Genomic DNA, 19,113 nt, shown 5'->3' on the forward strand with positions numbered 1-19,113 from the left:
ACATTTGTGCTTAGAATAGAGTATGAACATTCTTCCAAATTATTCTTAACAAAGTATAATCTGAAGATCCCAAGTACTGAATGGTTGTTTCTGCGACATGGTTATTGATTCAGAATAAAATTTGCCATCTTTTGCAACTTCCCTTTTTTTTGAAGAAAAGAAAGCACCAGTGAAAAGTAATAACAGATCACCATCTAACAGAATGAGACTGAAAAATTCTAGTTGAGATTTAATGTTGAAAATATCAGTTTTTAAAATTATAGTTGTTGCATGATATGACTTAGTTTTAAAGTTATACTTTAGTTCCATCTGCCAGCATTTGGCCCATACCCTTCCAAATCCTTCCTATTGATATACTCATCAAGATGCCTTTTTAAATGTTATAATTGAAGCCACCTCTACCACTATTTTTTTTGTGTGAAAACAAAACAAACAACAGCTTATTATTCTTGTATGTTGATATGTGAAGTATGTAGTGCCAGTTCCTTAATTGCCTTATCACTGTTCATTTTCAGGAGTTCGTTTTCTGTAGCAGATGCTATCATTATTGCCTGGCCTTCCTTCTGGCAATATAAACATTTCATTGCAGGATAGGGAAATGTCCACAACTATAAAAACCAAATACTGTGGAGGTGGGAAAAGTTCCTTCAAAGATATTGATCAAAGGATATTGCAACAACCAACTGTGTGTTTTTATGTAGTATGATTTAGCCCATTATATGTGCCGAAAAGATGTCTCAAAGTGCTTCACTGGAGTGTTGGCAGATTAGAACTGGTAATCAGAGGCTTGGCCCAACTGGCAGCTTTCAGTAAATGACATGGAGGAGAGAGATTGAAATTGCAGAGTTTCGGTAGGTAAAGGGGTGAAGAACTGGAGAAGCACCAAGATCTAGGAGTTGCATGGCTGCAGGAGGTTAGAAAAAAGATGGAGTGATTTTAACATAAAGATGAACATTGCTACTTCAAGGCATTGGCTGACTCACCAAGAGCCAATGTTGGTTACTGATGGGTGAATAGTTCAAATTGGATTATAAATAAGAGTACATATAGCAAAGGCCAATTTTGCCAGTATTAGGCAAGAACTTTCGAAAGCTGATTGGGGGCAGACGTTCGCAGGTAAAGGTACGGCTAGAAAATGGGAAGCCTTCAGAAATGAGATGAGAATCCAGAGAGAGAATATTCCTGTCAGGGTGAAAGGAAAGGCTTGTAGGTATAGGGAATGCTGGATGACTAAAGAAATTGAGGGTTTGGTTAAGAAAAAGAAGGAGGCATGTGTCAGGTATAGACAGGCTAGATCGAGTGAATCCTTAGTATAAAGGCAGTAGGAGTATACGTAAGAGGGAAATCAGGATGGCAAAAAGGGGACATGAGATAGCTTTGGCAAATAGAATTAAGGAGAATCCAAAGGGTTTTTACAAATATATTAAGGACAAAAGGGTAACTAGGGAGAGAATAGGGCCTCTCAGATCAACAAGGTGGCATATGTATGGAGCCGCAGCAAACTGGTGAGATACTAAATGAGTATTCTGCATCAGTATTTACTGTGGAAAAGGATATGGAAGATATAGAATGTAGGGAAATAGTTGGTGACACCTTGCAAAATGTCTGTATTACAGAGGAGGAAGTGCTGGATGTCTTGAAAAGCATAAAGGTGGATAAATCCCCAGGACCTGATCAGGTGTACCCTCGAACTCTGTGGGAAGCTAAAGAAGTGATTGCTGGGCCTCTTGCTGGGATATTTGTATCATCGATAGTCACAGGTGAGGTGCTGGAAGACTGGAGGTTGACAAACGTGATGCCACTGTTTAAGAAGGGTAGTAATGACAAGCCAGGGAACTATAGACCAGTGAGCCTGACTTCCATAGTGGGCACGGTGTTGGAGGGAATCCTGAAGGATAGGATGTACATTTATTTGGAAAGGCAAGGACTGATTAGGGATAGTCGACATGGCTTTATGCGTGGGAAACCAAGTCTCATGAACTTGATTGAGTCTTTTGAAGAGATAACAAAGAGGATTGATGAGGGCAGAATGATAGATGTGATCTATATGGACTTCAGTAAGGCGTTCAACCAGGTTCCCAATGGGAGACTGGTTAGCAAGGTTCAATCTCATGGAATACAGGGAGAATTGGCTCAAAGGTAGAGGACAGAGGGTGGTGGTGGAGGGTTGTTTTTCAGACTGGAGGCCTGTGACCAGGGCAGTGCCACAAGGATCGATGCTGGATCCTCTACTTCGTCATTTACATAAACGATTTGGATGCGAGCATAAGAGGTACAGTTAGTAAGTTTGCAGATGACACCAAAATTGGAGGTGTAGTTGACTGCGAAGAGGGTTACCTCAGATTACAACAGGAGCTTGACCAAATGAGCCAATGGGCTGAGAAGTGGCAGATGGAGTTTAATTTAGATAAATGCGAGGTGCTGCATTTTGGGAAAGCGAATCTTAGCAGGACTTATACACTTAATGGTAAGGTTCTAGGGAGTGTTGCTGAACAAAGAGACCTTGGAGTGCAGGTTCATAGCCCCTTGAAAGAGAAGTCAAGGTATATAGGATAGTGAAGGCGGCATTTGGTATGCTTTCTTTTATTGGTCAGAGTGTTGATTACAGGACAGTGGTTAAGCCACTGTTGGAATATTGCATGCAATTCTGGTCTCCTTCCTACCGGAAGGATGTTGTGAAACTTGAAAGGGTTCAGAAAAGATTTACAAGGATGTTGCCAGGGTTGGAGGATTTGAGCTTTAGGGAGAGGTTGAATAGGCTGGGGCTGTTTTCCCTGGAGCATCGGAGGCTGAGGGGTGACCCTCATGAGTTTACAAAATTGAGGGGCATGGATAGGATAAATAGACAAAGTCTTTTCCCTGGGGTGGGGGAGTCCAGAACTAGAGGGCATAAGTTTAGGGTGAGAGGGGAAAGATATAAAAGAGACCTAAGGGGCAACTTGTTCACGCAGAGGGTGGTACGTGTATGGAATGAGCTGCCAGTGGAAGTGGTGGCTGGTACAATTGCAACATTTAAAAGGTATCGGGATGGATATATGAATAGGAAGGATTTGGAGGGATATGGGCCAGGTGCAGGCAGGTGGGATATCTGGTCGGCATGGATGAGTTGGACCAAAGGGTCTGTTTCCATGTTGTACATCTGACTGTATGTCTCAAGTTGTCTGATTGGTCTCTGAGTAACTGAACAGTTTCTGGGTATGAATGATGTAAGGAGAAGCTTTCAGACTGTTAGAAGGGAAGGTTGTGTATGCCTCTACACTAAAATACCTGAAACATTCAGCCAGTTATTTTCTCCCAATTGTAAGCTGATGCCTTGACTCGTAACTAAGAGACTTTTATAGTTTGTGTATCAATCGCTGTGTGCCTCTTGCAAAGAAGTGAAAGAGCCTGAGAAAAGAAATTGAAAACCAGGAAGCCTTGCAAGTCAACGTACCCTGCAGACTGGTGTTTTGAACGGTTTCCCAGTTTCCTTCCCTTTCACCAATAAAACTATTTATTTTGTTCTTTTTCTGTTTTAAGAAGGTTAGAAATTCAACTAGTAGGGTTGTATGTTAATAGTTTGTAGTGTTTTACTTGTGCTTGTAATTTAGTTGTTTGCAATAAACTGTAGTTCTTAAGTGTGGGAAACTGGTTGGTGTTTTCTGTTAACTTTATTCCAGCAAGTGAAGTACATCTGGGACTCTGCATGCTTTGATTAAATTATTAACTTTTCTGGCCACCCCAAGGAAAGTATGGCTTGAGAATGAGCTGACTTTTCTAAATGCATGGTAACAAATAAATATCTATACTTATGTTCCTAGTAGGAATTAACAAGTAACTTACAATGTTTAACTTAAATGCACAAAAATGGATTGCATCCCATTAACCATGGTGAGTTTTAAGTACTGGGAAGCACAGCCATTTGTGGGAGTCTTATCTTTTCCCCTGTCCAACTGATTGTGAATGGAAATGTTTGAGAGGCCAGTAGTCTGCTCTCTGATAAATATCAAATTTATGTTCTGAAAATGCAGATTTTGCTGGAGTATATTTGTGTTCTAAAGTTAAATGCCAAAATGAATTTTAGTACAGTCTAAGGTTTTATGAGAAGAATCCACTTAACATCTGTACTAAGTTTTAAGTTCTCTTATATTTCATCCCAACCGATATTTAAAGCAGGATCTGCTTCTGCTGGTGAATACATATTTGTCTACATTTAGCTTTTCTATTAATTAGTATTTTTCCAAAGACTGCTTTTAATTATCTTCAGTGGTCACATTCTTGTGATATTGGCAGATCATGGAAAACATTTATTGTAAAACCAACTGCCTTCTCCCCACCTGAAAAGTATTATAACGTGGAGGTGGTGGCATACTGGTATCATCACTGGGCTAGCAATCCACAGCAAATGCTCTGGGGACACTGGTTGAATCCCACATAAGCCGATGGTGAAATTTGAACTTAATGAATAAATCTTGATTTAAAAGCTGGTCTACTGGTGAATGTGAAACCATTGTCGATCATTGCAAGAATGCATCTGATTCACTTTTTTTTAAGGGAAGGAATCCTTGCCTGGTCTGGCATACGTGTGATTCTAAGTCAACCACAAAGTAGTTGACTCTTGTATGCCCTACCAAGCCACTCAATTGTATTTGACTCCTACAAAGATAAAAGATATGGAACTGGCTAAACAAATGCTGTAGACCAAGGCACTGGAAATGATAACAATACAAATGGCCCCTGCAAAGTCCTCCTTAGTAACATCTGGGGGCTTCTGCCAAAATTTAGAGCTGACTCACAGGCTAGTCAAGCAACATCCTGATGAAGTCTACTTATGAATTCATTAATGTCCCTTTTTGAGAGGTGGCTGAACAGTAGTATACATTTAGGGATTAGTTGCTCTGAGAATCCTCAGCGTTGATTCTGGACCCATGACATATGGTTAAATATCAACAAGGAAACTTTTCATTGATGGCTATCTTGCTTAACCCTGACCCTGCATTTCACTGATTTATTTTGGGCAGTTCTGAAGAAGAGTTGTACTGGACTCAACATTAACTCCATTTCTCTTTGTACAGACGCTACCAAACCTGCTGAGATTCTCTAGTGTTTTTTTTAAAATTTCAGACTTTTAGCATCTGCAGTACTTTATTTCAAATTCAGTAATTGGCAGGGGTTGAATTTGCCCTGCTTTTCATGCATAGGACATATATTGGCATCTTTCCACATTTTCTTATGGCTTCCAGTTTGTAGCAGTACTGGAAGAGTTTAACTTTGGGCATAACTAGTTGTATAATACAAGTTTTCAGTACAGTTGCTGGAATGTTGTGAAGGCTATAGTCTTTTCAGTATCCAGTGTCTTCACCTGTTTCTAGTTAGCACATGGAGAGAATTGAATGGGTATAAGATTGGTATTTGTGGTACTGGGGCCTTGAGAAGAGGTAGAGTTGATCATCCTGTTTGGCTTAAAAACAGATGCAAATTCTTCAACCTTTTCTTTATATTGATATACTGCATCCATTATTGAATGTTGAGATGTTCATGTATTTGGAAAGGCAAGGACTGATTAGGGATAGTCAACATGACTTTGTGCATGGGAAATCATGTCTCACAAACCTGATTGAGTTTTTTGAAGTAACAGAGGATTGATGAGGGCAGAGCGGTAGACGTGATCTATATGGATTTCAGTAAGGCGTTTGACAAGGTTCCCTATGGGAGACTGATTAACAAGATTAGATCTCGTGGAATACTGGGAGAATGAGCCATTTGGGTACAGAACCAGCTCAAAGGTAGAAGACAGAGGGTGGTGTTGGAGGGTTGTTTTTTCAGACTGGAGGCCTGTGACCAGTAGAGTGCCATGAGGATCAATGCTAAGTTCACTACTTTTCATCATTTTTATATAAATGATTTGGATGTAAGCATAAGAGGTGTAGTTAGTAAGTTTGCAGATGACACCAAAATTGGAGGTGTAGTGGATAGTGAAGAAGGTTACCTCCAGATTATAACCGGAGTTTGATCAAATGGGCCAATAGGGCAAGGTTGAACAGGCTGGGGCTGTATTCACATGGAGCGTTAGAGGCTGAGGGGTGACCTTAGAGGTTTACAAAATTATGAGGGGCATGGATAGGATAAATAGAGAAAGTCTTTTCCCTGGGGTGGGGGAGTCCAGAACTAGGGTGAGAGGGGAAAGATATAAAAGAGACCTACGGGGCAACTTGTTCACGCAGAGGGTGGTACGTGTATGGAATGACCTGCCAGAGGAAGTGGTGGAGGCTAGTACAATTGCAACATTTAAGACATTTGGATGGGTATACGAATAGGAACGGTTTGAAGGGATATGGGCCGGGTGCTGGCAGGTGGAACTAGATTGGGTTGGGATATCTGGTTGGCATGGACGAGTTGGACCAAAGGGTCTGCTTCTGTCTTGTACATTTCTTGTAATCTGAGGTAACCCTCTTTGCTGTCCACCACACCTCCAATTTTGGTGTCATCTGCAAACTTACTAACTGTACCTCTTATGCTCGCATCCAAATCATTTATGTAAATGACAAAAAGTAGACGGCCCGGCACCGATCCTTGTGGCACTCCACTAGTCACAGGCCTCCAGTCTGAAAACCAACCCTCCTCCACCACCCTCTGTCTTCTACCTTTGGGCCAGTTCTGTATCGAAATGGCTAGTTCTCCCTGTATTCCATGAAATCTGACCTTGCTAATCAGTCTCCCATGGGGATCTTTGTCCAATGCCTTACTGAAGTCCATATAAGATCACATCTATTGCTCTGCCCTCATCAATCTTTGTTACTACTTCAAAAAACTCAATAAAGCTTGTGAGACATGATTTTCCCACGCACAAAGCCATGTTGACTATCCCAAATCAGTCCTTGCCTTTCCAAATACATGTATATCCTGTCCCTCAGAATTCCCTCCAACAACTTGCCCACCACTGAGGTCCAGGCTCACCGGTCTATAGTTCCCTGGCTTGTCCTTACCACCTTTCTTAAACAGTGGCACCACGTTTGCCAACCTCCAGTCTTCCGGCACCTCACCTGTGACTATCGATGTTACAAATATCTCAGCAAGAGGTCCAGCAATCACTTCTCTAGCTTTCCACAGAGTTATCGGGTACACCTGATCAGGTCCTGGGGATTTATCCACCTTTTAACCGTTTTCAAGACATCCAGCACTTCCTCCTCTGTAATCTGGACATTTTGCAAGATGTCACCATCTATTTCCCTACAGTCTATATCTTCCATATCCTTTTCCACAGTAAATACTAATGCAAAATATTCATTTAGTTTCTCCCCCCATTTTCTGTGGCTCCACAAAGGCCGCCTTGCTGATCTTTGAGGGGCCCTATTCTCTCCCTAGCTACCCTTTTGTCCTTAATATATTTGTAAAACCCCTTTGGATTCTCCTTTTAATTCTATTTGCCAAAGCTATCTCATGTCCCTGTTTTGCCCTCCTGATTTCCCTCTTAAGTATACTCCTACTTCCTTTATACTCTTCTAAGGATTCACTCGATCTATCCTATCTGTACCTGACATATGCTTCCTTTTTCTTAACCCTCAATTTCTTTAGTCATCCAGCATTCCCTATACCGACCAGCCTTCCCTTTCATCCTGACAGGAATATACTTTCTCTTCATCACCTCTGGCCATGGCAGACGTCTGTCTCATTTAGCACAGCACTGTTCATGATGGAGACCAGCCTTAATGTGAAAGTGGGACTTGATCTCCACAAGGACTATGCGATGGTCACTCCTACCAATGCTATCATGGTGAATGCATCTACAACCTGCTTCACCCTCCATCTGTCTCCAGCTTCCTGGTTGGAAAAAGAATCAACACTTTGCCTGCAAAGGTGGAAAGCTATTGGGCTCAGCTCACTAAGGAAACCTATTATCAGACAGTGAAGTTGAAGCAAATTAGGTTTATCCTTTTTGTTGGCTACCCTATCATCTGCCGTTGAACTAGTCAAGTAACGTTTGGCCTCTGCCAGTAACGGTAATACTGAGGGGTGGGGTGTAGGTTTGCTCGCTGAGCTGTAGGTTTGATATCCAGACATTTCATTACCTGGCTAGGTAACATCATCAGTGGTGACCTCCAAGTGAAGCGAAGCTGTTGTCTCCTGCTTTCTATTTATATCTTTCTCCTGAATGGGGTTCCTGGGGTTTGTGGTGATGTCATTTCTGTTCGTTTTCTGAGGGGTTGATAGATGGCATCTAGATCTATGTGTTTGTCTATGGTGTTGTGGTTGGAGTGCCAGGCCTCTAGGAATTCTCTGGCATGCCTTTGCTTAGGCAGTCCCAGGATAGATGTGTTGCCCCAGTCGAAATGTTGGCTTTTTTCATTCGTGTGTAGGGCTACGAGGGAGAGGGGGTCGGGTCTTTTTGTGGCTAGGTGTGGTAATACTGAGTCCGTTGAGATGGTTGACATTGAAGTCCCCTGTCTACAGTGTATTCTGTGCCCTTGTCACACTCTATGCTTCTCACAACTGGTGTTTGATATGGAAGTACTGATTTAACTATAAAGATTTTAGATTCAGTCAAGATCTCCATCCACGTGACTGACTAAGAATGTCTGTGCGTGATGTATGTTTGGGCTACTAAAGAAATTTTGAAAAGTTCCTCGTAAGATTAACAATTAAAATAAGTTGCCTTTGAAAACTTCTCAGAGCAACCTGGAGCACTTTGTGTGAATTTAGTACTTTTGAATTGACTGTCCTTAATCTCAGATTTGTAATTGATTTTTGAACAGCAATGTGAGGCTGGTTGAGAGAGAAATATTGGCAGAGACACTGGGGAGATCTCACCTGTGTTGCTGTCATTGAAAGTCATGCTCGGCCTATTTTCACACTGCTGCTTTTGTGGCCTGATTGCAGTTTATGTGCCAGTGGAGGACCTATTGTAGGTAGGTCTGGCCTACTTCCTTATTTGGAGGAAGTATGATTTGAGCTGGGTTTTGCAAAATACATTTTTTTGCCCCAGTAATGGGTAAAGCAGTTTATTTGCATTGTTGGAGGCCTGTAATATATAAAATATACAGGTGATTTTTGTTTGTTTTCCATAAAACCTTTAACTAATCAGTTGCAGCATTCTTGCACTGAACGCGAGCCCCAGTTAATATTCATATAAAGTTGCACGTATCGAATACCTTTTCTAAAAACCAGGCTACTTCATGACTTTTTTTTTCTGAACATTATTTAATATTCTACATATTGAACTAATTTGAGTGCAGATCAGGAAGAAGAGTCCCTAAGATCATATTGCTAATATTAGATTTTAATAGTTATGTAACTTCAATTATGTTATCTGAATTGCCAGAGCTGGTACTCTGCATCATAACATTTGTATGCAGGGAAGTAAGTGTGTGTGTGTGTGTGTGTGTGTGTGTGTGTGTTGCTTGGAATTCGGTTAAAATTGCAGTCTGTGTACTGTGCACGAGGTGTAAATTTAACATCGTAGTTCAGTCGAAATCCGGGAGAAGGTGCAGTCAAAGTCGTAGTTATCCAGCATGGAAAAGGACCCTTTTTGTCCAACTAGTCCACTGCAACAGTCCTACTTGCCTGTATTTGGCACATATCCCTCCAAACCTTTCCTATTTCTGTACTTATCTGTCTAAAAACAAAGTTGCCCATCATGTCCCTTTTTAAAACTTTCTACTCGTACCTTAAAAATTTGCCCCACAGTTTTGAACTCAGCCATCTGAGGGAAAAGATATTTGTTGTTCACCTAATCTATCTATGTTCCTCATGGTTTTATGAACTTCTGTAAGGTCACCCCTCAACCTCTACACTCCAGTGAGAAATGTTCCAGCCTTTCCAGTCTGTTTGTATATCTCAAACTCTTCATTCCTGGCAACATCTGGTAAATCTTTTCTGAACCCTTTCCAGTTTAATAATATCCTTCTTATAACAGGGTGATCAGAACTGCTCACAGTACTCCAGAAGAAGCCTCGCTCATGTTCTGTCCAACCCCAACATGATATCCCAACTCCTATACCAATTGTCTGAGCAATGAAGGCACTCCTTCTAACTTGTCTTAACCATCCCCTCTACCTTTGACGCAAATGTCAAAGAATTATGTACTTGAACCCCTAGGTCTGTCTGTTCTACAACACTATCCAGGGTCCTACCATTAATTGTAAAAGTCCCACTCTTGTTTATTTTGCCAAAATGCTACACCTTAGACTTAGATAATTAAGCTCTATCTGACACTTGTCAGCTCATTGAACCAATCGATCAAGGTCTCTTTATAATATTAGCTAACTTTCTTCACTGTCCACTCTACACAATTTTGGTGTCATCCACAAACTTACTAAACATGCCTTCTATATTCTCATCTAAGTCCTGAAAATAAATGATAGGCAAAAAGTGGACCCAGTACCGATCCATGTGGAACCCCACTGGTCACAGGGCTCCAGTCTGGGGGAGAAAAACAACCCTCTGTCTCCTCCTATCAAGCCAATTTTGTATCCAATTGGCAAGCTCACCCCAACTCCCATATAATCTAACTTTACCAATTAGTCTACTACACGGATCCTTGTCAAAGGCTTTACAAAAGTCTGTATAAGCAACGTCTACCACTTTTTTTTGGTGTAGAAGTTCAAATGTCATTTAGTGATAGTTTGTCACCATATTATAGTTTGGATCTTGTGTTGCAGTTCTCAAATAGATTAAATGTTGACTATGATGTTTTAACATAAAAATGTTAAAGCATATTTTACTTAAATATTTTTAAAATAAGCCGTAAAAATGTCAGTTTAACTTTTTTTTTGCTTCTCAATGGGAAGTGATAAGGTTAACAACTCTTAGATGTTGACATCATGATTGCTGGTACATTTGAGTAACAGAATGCAAGAAACATAGTTTCTATCCATTGGGAAAATTCTTTTTGTGCTGTCATGAGAAGCAGATTTTGAAAAGAAAATCAGTGTTTGATTTAATTTTTAAGGGTTTATGCAGATAGAATCTTACTGCAATGGAGCATTCATGTTTGATCATGTATACCTTTCTGTGAAGTAGAATAAAAGAGTGAGGTGCTCTACTTTAACCCCCTAAACTGAACATCTCTTCCTAATACAGTGGTTTGATATATGTGTTTTACACCACATTCATGTTTATAGCCTAAAATTTAATTAATTTACTAGTTTAGATTTTGAGGAGTGATATGCTCTGAAATGTTTAGGAAATGTATAAACTTACCTAACCTGTGAGCCTTCAGAGTTAATAGTAATGATTTTCCTGCTCTCAGCCCTAGATTCATTCACAGATGAGCTTCCTGCCTTGAAAAGAGATGTTTTTCCAGTTTAGCAACTTCGTATCACCTCAAATAACATTCTAATGTTTTGATTTCACAAATCCCATGATGGTATAATTTTGTGCAATTTGTCTTCAGTGCTGGGTCCAAAGGTGTGAATCATTATTGCAATAATTAAACCATTGTAGTATGACACAAGTATAGAATCTGAGTGAAGGAATGGTGTGGAAATGTTCAACTTTGATAAATATTGTTTTTTTTCGTAGAGTCGAGAGGAATATGTCTGAAAATTGTCAATCATATTGGAACAGAAATGCCTTAAGGGTGTTGTTGGAGTAAAGCCAAGGTAAGTTTAAAATCTTGATTTTTTTTTTCCCCAGATGATTTTAACTTCTATTTTATTGTAAGATTCTGTAAATCCCACTTTAGAAATAGAACCAGTCTGACTCAAGACTCACACCTTTGAGGCATTGTCTGAGTTGAGATGACACATTTTGTCAGAAAACCTGACGTTGTCTTGAGAATGTGACTTAAAAGGAGTTTTGGGATTTACATATTAACAAAGAGACTAGCAAAACCATCCGAAAAGATGAAAGTCTCTTGATCTAAGTTTGTTTAATATATTTCAGCTGCATGACACTCTAACCTTCTGCTATAAATGTTGTGTTGTATGGACCTGCTCCATGACCGCCTGATGAAGAAGCAGCGCTTCAAAAGCTAGTGCCTCCAAATAAATTTGTTAGGCTATAACCTGGTGTCATTTTTAACTTTTGTCCATTGCAGTCCAACGCTGTTTCCTCCAAATCAGTTATATTTTATGGTATTCCAGATTGTTTGGGCTGCATAAGGCCTGTAGTGTAGTAGAAAGAAAGAGCTTGTTGTGTGTGCATATATAAACCGCCTTTCACATCTATAAAACATCCAACTGTGCGTTGCAGCTAATGAAGTACTTCATGATGGAGGAAAACATGGCAAATCTTGAGACTAACAAAGTTATATCAATGTATCAAGAATTCATTCTATTTTAGTGATACTGGGTATGGTAGAAAGGTTGGCTAGGACACAATGAGAACTCACTTGGAAAAGTGCTGTGGGAACTTTCACATTCATCAGAAAAAGCAGGCAGAGCTTCTGGTTTAACACCTCATGCACAAGATGGCCCCTCTCACAGTGGGACACTTGTTTAACACTACACTGAATCTGGGTAATGTTGTTTCTTTTCTTTTGTGGAAGCATGGAAGCACTCAAATTTACATTTTTATAATGTGCTTTATCATTATAGGATGTTTTGGCTGAAAATTTTCCTCTTAAATTCTATGTTGCTTATAATTTTCAAATTTAAAATGTCAGCACACTTGATTACAAAAACTCATCTGATTTTTGTATTGTAACTTAACAGAAGTTTATACATATAATTTAATAGATGGGTGATGTTTTAGGCCATAATACTGCTTTTAACTCTCAATTATAATTTGTTATATTAGTTAACAGGATTTTTTTAAGGTATTTGCAAAAGCAGCCATTGGAATTTTCAAGTACTTGGCTGTTTGAGGCTAAGAGGACGTATCTGATTAGCAAGTCAAAAGGATTTGTGTAGCTTGCTTGTCAGCTATCATTGGATAGATGACAGAGGAGATAAGCTACCGGTTGCCTCCCTCTAAGTGCTTTGGTTTACTTCACTTCAGTAGTGACTGGTTTAAGGTTCTGGATTAGTGATGCTGGAAGAGCACAGCAGTTCAGGCAGCATCCGAGGAGCAGTAAAATTGACGTTTTGGGCAAAAGCCCTTCATCAGGAATGGGTGCTGCCTGAACTGCTGTGCTCTTCCAGCACCACTAATCCAGAATCTGGTTTCCAGCATCTGCATTCATTGTTTTTACCTAGCTGGTTTAAGGTGGTTTGTTTGCCGATGACTTTGTACTTGCTTCTGAGGCTGGAACTGGAGGTATTCTTCCCATTGGACTTTAAAAAGACAGGAATGAAGGTAATATTAACTTTACTTCTTTAACAGCAGTCAGTAGAAATCTAGCTAAAAAGCATTCAGCATTGGATTTCTTGGCAAAGGCCCATTTCATCACATCTTTTTGCGTAGTAGTCATTTTCTTCCCTGTTTGTCTAAAGATTGCAATTCAACATAAACTAATAAATAATGACTTGAATTCCAAAGGGAGAAATCCTCACTATGAAGCTTGAAATCCTTTTGGAATTGATTATTATAATTATCAGGCTAAATCATTATATTGTACACACTGGAAACTTATTTATTGTGAGCATTAGAATTTGACTCAGAATTTCTACCCTTGTTACAATTCAAAAACAGCTACTCCCAATGTCTGACTTTTGTTTATTCTTGGCTAAGCAACTACTTCACCTTGGGGCAAAGTAAAATTGGCAGGGAGTAAGACTCCACACTGCAAAGTCTGCCTCCTGTTGGCTTACAGTAACTGGTTTTCAAAGCAGTTGTGGGGATGTCCAGGTGGTTTTGCCATCTGGGCTAAAATGAGACCAGATGGAGAAGTGAGAGAAAGAGAACAAAAATCTAAGAAACAAAGCAGTACCTTCAGATATTTGCAAATGCATAAAAAAGGACAGTGTTTCGTTGTAATATTTGGTGCTTGTGTGTTTTTTTAATGCTGTTTTATATACCTGGCATCAGGAAAAGGTTCCTTACGCCCATGAAATTTTACCTTTTCGTGTTTCCACAAATTGCAGCTCAAAAAGAGTAAAAGGATAGCACCTGTCAGTAGAATCTATTTGATTTACTGACTGACAAAGTGACAGGGCTAATAGGTGTATAGTAATAGGTTTCAGCTTTCGATGGAAATGCATTCAAGAAAGCCAAAAAAAATTAACTAGTTTTCTGCATGATCCATTTTGAATTGTTTGCACATAAGTCACTAAATGGTAGAAATGAAGTGTTTATCCAGTTTGTCTGTGCGTGTGCGCACGTGCACATGCATGATACATGCCTGCTTCCCTCCTTTTGGATTGTGTAAATGGTCAAATTGATCAGTCACAACCTTTCCCAGTCCCTTTTTGTATGCAGCATTCCCATGGCCTTTTATTACTGGTGAGAGATGCCTTATCAAGTCGCACATCAGTGAAATATATTGTCCAGCAGGCTTTCCTTGTTTACCTACGCACACAGAATTCAGCTAATTTAGGGTAAATCTTTCTGATCTATTTAGTTTCGTGTCACACTGGACTTCTCTGCACAATCCATTTTGCCATCAATTACCAAGTTAAATGACAGGTTGAATATTGCAATGAAATGTAAAATTTTATTAAATAAGATTTTATTCTGTAATTGAGATTTTCTGCCCTAATCACTTATCACAAAAAAAAGTGAGCTGTTTTGGTAAAACCTTCCTTGGTCTCTGCACCTTTTATGAAGGTGCTTTTCTGTTAATGAGAGCCATTTACGTTAAAAGTTTTATTTGATCAATCATCTCACTTGCTTTTACTGCATGATTGAGACCAGCGAATGTTAAGCACGTGATGTATTGTTGTTTGGAAGAAAGTTTGTCGCTTAAAAAGACAAAGATATTTATTCTTCTGAGCCATTTTCCCCCTAAAGTGAAACCTGTCAGTTGGAAAAACCTTCCAGCAATTGGGATTGTACTTGCTGTGCAGCAAGGAGGACGGTCCAGATTATTTGAGGCAAATTTGAGGTTTTTTTCGCACCATTTTGGGTCCCAGTTCCAAGCAAGAGTCCCATATTCAGGTTTACATGTCCATGGCTGATTATGGAATCAGCAAATGTTTTGGCTGTGACTGTGAAAGATCAAGAACCTTGAAGGACAATCTTTCCCTTGGGAAGAGGATTTTAAGCACCTGTGAGAAAGTGAACAGGAAACATCGCTTATTCTTTATTCTAGTCACTTGCTCATTGAACTTAAATGTGACGCTGTTGGGAATAACTGAAGATGACAACTTTTACAAGCAGAAGGTATGGAATTAACTGCTAGAAGAAGTGGTGGAGACTGGTATGATTGCAACATTTAAAAGACATCTGAATGTCTATATGAATAGAAAGGGTTTAGAGGGATATGGGCCGAATGTTGGCAAATGGGACTGGATTTATTTAGGATCTCTGGTCAGTATGGATGAGTTGGACTGAAGGGTGTTTCCATGCTGTGTGTTTCCATGCTGTGTGTATCTGATTCTATGAAAGTCTGACACTACAACTCAAGGCAAATGGAGGGAGCCAGCTTCTGAGTAGGTTACTGTGAGGGCATCATTATTGACCCCTCTGTAACAAGGCAGGAGTAGGGTAATTTGCTAATGTTTGTACAGTATTCAATTTCATTCACAACTCCTCCAATGATGGAACAGTTCACACCAAATTTGAGGTGTTTCTAGATGTCTTCTAGACTTGTGATATTCTGCCTGGTACTTGTGTGGTGTGAATGTTACCTGCCCCTTGTCAGTGCAATCCTTGATGTTGTCCAGATCTTGTTGCATTTGAAGATGGACTGTTTTACTATCTGAAGAGTTGCAAATGGAGCTTAACATGGTGCAGTTATCGGTGAACATCCCCACTTCTGACCTTTTGAGGGAAGATTGTTAATGAAGCAGCTGAAGGTGGTCGGTCCTTGGACACTACCCTGAGGAACTCTGCAGGGAGTATTGGAGCTGAGATGACTGACCTCCAACAACTGCAATCATCCTCCTATGCACCAGGTATGACTCCAAACAGTGGAGAGTATGCCCCTAATTCCTATTGGCTCCTGGGAGGGGGGGGGGGGGGGGTGTGGAATCCCCAGCATCGCAGACTTTGTAGGATTTCACTGGAAAGTTTCCCCTACGATTGGAATTCTTCAAATGTATCCAGTGAAATTGGAAGGCTCTGTTGCAGTAAGCAAATCGTTACTCAGGAAAATTATGATGATTAAAACTAACTGACCCCTGATTTATCTCCCCCACGCTGAACTGCATCACCTTGAGCTGAAGCCCTTCCCCCACCCTCAACTTGCTGATCTTCCTTTATTTCCAGGACAGAACAAAGCCCCTTTACCTGAGACCTGACAGTGTCTTCCCTGAACCTCTCCCACCCAGACCGTGGCAGCCACGTTCCTCAACTAAACCGTCACTCAACTTGCCCCCTTCATCCTACCCGGCTGGCACTATACCCTCACCTCAGAACAGTGCAGCCGAAAGGATTCTTGGTTTGCATTCTCCTGACTGGCGTGTACAATCAGGAATATGTCAGAATAAAAATATGATTCTGACTGCATTTCTGAAGGAGCTCTGATCTGAAACTCCTGAACACAAAAACCCTTTTGTCACATAAGAGGAATGGAGAGACAAGTTACAGGAGATTGTCACTTCTTGGAACAGTGGGTCCTAGGCTGTGGTGCAGAGGTGCCAGTGTTGGACAAAATCAAAAGTCACATGACACCCAGGCTATCGTCCAACAAGCTTATTTAGTCATGATTTGGAGATACCGGTGTTGGACTGGGGTGTACAAAGTTAAAAATCTCACAACACCAGGTTATAGTCCAACAGGTTTAATTGGAAGCACACTAGCTTTCGGAGCAGTGCTCCTTCAGATGATATTACCTGATGAAGGAGCGTCGCTCTGAAAGCTAGTGTGCTTCCAATTACACCTGTTGGACTATAACCTGGTGTTGTGCGGTTTTTAAGCTTATTTAGAGTCGCAAGCTTTCTGTGCGCTGCTCCTTTGTCACTTCACCTGAAAGCTGGAGGAACTCAGCAGTTTGGTGGATGTATGTGACTCTTCCTTGAACTATTAGCTTACTTTCTCTCTACTTGGATGCTGTCAGATTTGCTGAATTTCTCCAGTGCTTTCTTTTTAATTCAGACCTCCAGCATCTGCAGTACTTTTATTTCCCAGTTTATAGACCCTTGGATCAATGTTTCATTTGAAAGAAAGTATTTTCAACAGTGAAGCATCCTGCATTTTACATCTGGGCTTCAAGTGGTAATTCTTTGTTACAGTATGGTTCTTAAGTTCTAGTTATATTTTAGTTTTTCACTGTGAACCCTGTTGTCATTGGCAGGCTGTTTGGCTGCAGGGTAGACAAGCAGGAGGCTGGAAGAACACAGCAAGCCAGGCAGCATCAGGAGTTGGAGGAGTTGATGTTTCGGGTGTAAGGGGAGCTGTGAATGAAGGTGGGGAGGGGGTGTGCGTTGGCGCGCGGGGTGGTAGTGGTGAAGTTGTGATAGGTGAACACAAGTAGAGGTAGCCGGTAGGATCTGGTTGGTTGGGAGGAAAGAATCAAGTTGGTAGCTGGAAGGAAGGGTCGGTCAGAGGAATGGAAGGGAGGGGTAGGGACTGGGGTGATGGAAAGTAGGCTATTTGAAATTAGAGCACTCCATGTTGAGTTCTTCGGGCTGTAGGCTGCCGAGGCTGAAGATGAGGGTGTTGTTACTCCAATTTGTGGTCTGATTGTGTGGCAGTGTGCGAGGCCAAGGATGACCATGTTGGAAGGGGGATGGTGCTGTGGCAATGGAGGACCATCACAAGTGATCTTGATTCTGTTAAACATCAAATGTTAACAGGTTGATTGTTAGCATTAGTAAATTGGAATTCTTTTTCCTTTTTTATAATCCAGTGCTGAAATCTCTGTATCAGTACTTTTCTTGACCAGCTGATGAAGTATTTTCTGGATAGACTGTGAACCATTTGATGGGACCCTGTATTGAGTGGCTTAATTCTTAAGTTACTGATTAAAGTTATATAATCAGGAGCACTGAATTGCTAGTAATCGTCATGTCAATTATGTTGTCTGTTGCAATTTCACCTTTAATTACACTTTGACTGAAAATATCATTGGTAATTGGGATTTTCAGCTCCAACAGCATCTCTTCCCTTTTTTGTTTGACTTGGTCAGAAAGTTTTTTTGTTGCCGCCTCCACCTATCCGTAAACCCAATTATCTTTAGCTTTTTGATGCTATTAACCTTTTTTTGTTTTTACTTCTGTTTTTGCTTTAGTTTAAACCATTTTAAGTGCGGAATATTCTCTGTTGGATAGAACATTGAAATTTGTAGTAATTTTTCAAGTAATGCCAGCTTCATCTTTAGATGTTGGAAGTTGTTATTGAAGATATTAAGACAGGACACTTTGAATTTTTCTAAGTAATCAGAAAAAATCAACATAGTTTTGTGTTCAACTAATTTATTGAAATTCTTTGAAGCAGTAATGTGTGTGGCTAAAGGATAACGGCTGGATGTACTACATACGTTTCCAGAAGGCATTTGATAAGGTGTCAGCTTATTGCGGAACATTTAAGTTCATGGTATAAAGTGTAACATTGGTTTGAATAGAAAAATTGCTAGAGAGTAGGCAGAGATGGTTTGTCTTCTGGTTAATAACATGCGAGGAGTAGTCTGCCACAGATTAGTGATGAGGCATCAACTATTTACAATCTCTATCAATGGCTTGAATGGAGGGATGGAAGGATTGTTTGCTAAGTTTGCTAACCACCCAAATAAATGGGAGATAAGGATAGATAAAGTGATTTTGAAAAGAGCTGGCAAATGGAAACAGCAAATTTTGTTTTAATGGCAAGTTATGAATCAGCATTCACGATAAACCGGCAAAAGTTATATTCCTAAAATGTTGGAAACTTACTGTATTATCATCTCCGCGATATCAGTAATCAGTTGATGCTGCAAATGAGAAGACTGTCTGCTGGTAAGTTTTTTATATTTAAGGCAAAGTTGTGTTATTTAATTGATTTATGCTGTTGATAACATATAACAGTGATGTGTATCCCCCTGCATTACATTTCTCTCACTTAATGTGTGTCTTTCTATTGATTTATATGGCCCTCTTGATCAAACAGAATATTAGACCAGCTGGCATATTCCTGGTCCCACAGGCGCCTGTTAATAAAGTGTTTGCTGTATAATGT

General features: G+C 40.2%; 1 protein-coding gene across 11 annotated transcripts in view; it reads left to right on the plus strand.

The window, feature by feature from the left end:
• The window catches only part of ncoa2 (nuclear receptor coactivator 2), a 308,555-nt gene that overhangs the window by 90,034 nt on the left and 199,408 nt on the right, over positions 1 to 19,113 (plus strand). For 10 of the 11 annotated variants that reach the window (XM_072571432.1, XM_072571438.1, XM_072571441.1 and 7 more), the window contains exon 2: positions 11,500 to 11,579. The exons of the other annotated variant lie outside the window; for it this stretch is intronic. The gene's annotated coding sequence lies outside the window, so the exon portion shown is untranslated. The remainder of the gene's footprint in view (positions 1 to 11,499; positions 11,580 to 19,113) is intronic. 11 annotated transcript variants of the gene reach the window in all.

This window comes from Chiloscyllium punctatum, chromosome 5 (assembly GCF_047496795.1).
Source record: "Chiloscyllium punctatum isolate Juve2018m chromosome 5, sChiPun1.3, whole genome shotgun sequence".
NCBI classification, from domain to species: Eukaryota; Metazoa; Chordata; class Chondrichthyes; order Orectolobiformes; family Hemiscylliidae; genus Chiloscyllium; species Chiloscyllium punctatum.